General features: G+C 29.7%; 1 long non-coding RNA gene across 1 annotated transcript; it reads left to right on the top strand.

The window, feature by feature from the left end:
• The first annotated feature begins 6 nt into the window (after positions 1–6).
• On the top strand, positions 7–3,250 carry LOC117108994. The gene is made up of 3 exons (XR_004445448.1): positions 7–297; positions 2,248–2,288; positions 3,025–3,250. It is a non-coding gene; the product is annotated as an uncharacterized LOC117108994 (long non-coding RNA).
• The last annotated feature ends 115 nt before the right edge of the window (positions 3,251–3,365 follow it).

A 3,365-nucleotide genomic window follows, 5' to 3' on the forward strand; every position in this document is an offset into this window, starting at 1 on the left:
GGACGTTCTCTACCTTCCGACCTGCTGTGTTGCGATTCCCTGTTGGCTTTTCGGGAACTGGAGGATGCAGATTGGCAAGCGTGGAAGAGGCCGAGGAGGTCGTACGCCCTGCAGAAGATGTTCGTCCGGACTTTCGGAGTGAAACCCAGAAACGTTCACGGTGCTGAATCGGACGTGATCACTTTACTCAAACTTGTGCTCAACCGATGAAACGCAGTGTGCCGGTGGATGGATGAGCACGCAACGAGGTGGACGGACGTTCAGCCATATTACATCCCGAAAAAGATCTAGAATGTGGTAATTGTTTTTTCTCTTTCTCTCTTTGTTTTTGTGTGCATACAATTTCAGATTAATGGAAACGTGGCATTTCTTCGAATAGTCTTTTTTTTTAGGCGAGACTTGTTTTTTTTTAAATCATTTTTTTCGAATGGCAAATTTAATTATTTTTATTCAAAAATTATAAATAGTTGCAGTCGGTGAGATTGCAAAGCAAGGTAAAAGAACAAGTCTCGCGTTGTCGACATGTAAAAAATGATTGCAAAACAACGCAATTCAAATTCATTTTTGTACGAATTTTATTTTGATTCATAATTAACATAACATAAAATTGTTATTTTCTTAAATGTATAATGCATTTAAAACTAATTAATTGTTGTTAATTTCCATTTTTTTGTATATTGAACTTGTTCTTCATAAGTAATCAGTTTTAGGTCATCTGTAAAATAAAATAAAAAATGTTCACAATTAAATGAAATATATATATATATCTCAGTTATTATTATTGAAAACTTTTCAATAGCATCAACTAATAACGAGTCAAGTCCTTACACTCAAATTAATTTTTGTTATTCCCATTTCAATAATATCTTTCATAGATATTGTTTTTGGTAACATTATTCTAAGGTTCTTCAGTTTTAGGTTATCTGTAAAATAAAAAAAAAATGTTCACAATTAAATTAAATATAATAATAATAGTTAGATTTGTAGAGCGCATCATGCGAAAAAGCCTCTATGCGCTTGGTGATTGAGCTTTTTGAGTTGAACATTTTGAAAAAAAAAATTTAAAAAAATGTAAAAACTATATATATATATATATCAGTTATTATTATTGAGAACTTTCCAATAGCATCAATAATAACGAGTCAAGCCCTTACCCTCAATTTGAACATTTAATCCTTCGCTTTGGTTTTCTGTATGCGTATAAAAAATAAAAAAATATATTTCAAATTATAAACAAAGTTTGATAATTTAACGCTTAATTTATTCAAAACCCACAAATGAGAATAAAAAAAATCATGTTTGTAACAAAAAAGAAATTTAAAAAAGCAAATAATTACAATAGTTGATGTATAAGCATTAACAAAACATTATTATGGGTGTGTGAAGATTAATAAGGAAATAAATAAGCTAGGTGAAAATGAAATAATCAGTAAATACCTTACCTTCAATCGAGTTTTGTTCTGTAGAGTAAAAAAAAATCAAAATTATTTATATTTTTATAGGTAATAATTACAAATATTTGGTGTATAAGCATAGTATTGGCGTGTGAAGATTAATAAGAAAAGGGAAAAACTAAAGTTGAAAAAATCAGCAAAGACCTTAGTATTACTAGAATTTTCTGTTTGGTCTGTTGAGTAAAAAAAATAAAATAATATCAATACACCTATCATAAATTTTTATATGTAACAATTACAAATTTTTATGTATAAAGTTAAGAAAAAATATTATGGGTGTGTAAAGATTAATAGGAAAAAAGTGTAAAGATGAAATAAGTAAATACTGTATTACCTTGAATAGCCCGATTTGCGTCTTCGAATGCCATTTCAAACTGTATGTTTCCTATCAAATCATCTTGGAATATAATACCCATTATATCATCTAATAATTTGTCTGTAATAGGATCCATTTTAATTTCTTCTGGTTATATAATACTGCCCCACAATGACAAAAGAAAGTAACTGATGTTTGCATAGGCCTGTGTTTAAACATAGACAGACGACAAGGTTGTGGTGCTTGTAATTCTAGATTACAGACAGTGAACTTAGCTATCTTCAAATTATACGTATGTTTGCATAGGCTCGTGTTTATACATAGACATACGGCAAGTTTGTGGTGCTAGTAATTCTAGATTACAGACAGTTAACTTAGATATTTTCCAATTATGCATTCAAGGTTTGCCATTCTCACTTAGCATCAGACTTTGTTCTCTTGTTTTGGAATAGTAACCGAAACATTGTATCATTTCAGGTCATAAATACAATGCAACAGGTTCTGGAGAAGAAACTGATGTAAGTTTATATTGAATTATGTTCTAGGATTATAGTTAATAAATAAGATTAAATTAGTACTCTCATTTAGTACATAATCATCATTATTAACAGTTTATAAATGCTGTTGACCAGTATGATATAATCAGGGACCTGATACTGTATGATAATTGCAGTATATTATGTCACTGTAATGATTATTTATAATAATCACCCCTTTTATATGAATTACCTTTAATTTATATGTTTATATTTTCTATTTTATTATATGTTGTATAGCATGTATTTGTATTCTATTTAAATTAACGTTTGATTCATTTCTACCTCTACCAGAACCGAAAATAGTAACGCACAGGATGCAAGGTTAAAATCTCACCTGATCAGTTTATTTCCACTCTCCTATTTACACAGCTGTGGGCTTGCTGCTGATTGGTTGCTTAAAGTTCTTAGGTCCGCATTTTAGCGATCTATTTAAAATCTTTCTTTTTTGTTTTCTTCTAATGGTTTCTTGACGTCTCTTTCAAGTTTGTGGACCGTATTTACATTTTTGTCTCTTTGTTTTTGTCTTAATTTTATTTTTGCATATAATTATTGAATTTGGCGGTGTTTTTTGTTTGTTTCTAAGAGCTATTTTTTCGACACATTAAATAATTGCACAACACAGACAACGTAATTAGACCACCACTGTGTAGGCGCAGCATTTATTAGTTAAATCAATATAACTTAATCGAACTTTATTTTTTTTTTGTTCTTTCAGATACGTGTAGAACCATCATCAACCTGTCCGATGCTGTAGTGTATCCAGCCTCATTAATTAGAATACGTCTTGCAGCATTCCCATATTTCCACTAGAAAAATTTCGGTGGAATTGAAATCTATAGAGGTAAAATGAATTTTTTTCTCTCTCTTTGTTTTATAGATATTATTATTGAATTTAGCAAATTTGTGTTTTTCTTTGTTTTTAACAGTTATTTTACTTGCTTTTTTTCGGTTGACTCATGAAATGATTTACAACATCACTGCGGTGGCGCATCATTTATTCGTTAAATCAATAGAAATTAATCAAATATTATATTTTTTTTTGTTCTTGCAGATACG

The sequence above is a fragment of the Anneissia japonica genome, unplaced genomic scaffold (assembly GCF_011630105.1).
Source record: "Anneissia japonica isolate Jap-2015-1 unplaced genomic scaffold, ASM1163010v1 scaffold7146_len3374_cov169, whole genome shotgun sequence".
In the NCBI taxonomy this organism is placed as follows: domain Eukaryota; kingdom Metazoa; phylum Echinodermata; class Crinoidea; order Comatulida; family Comatulidae; genus Anneissia; species Anneissia japonica.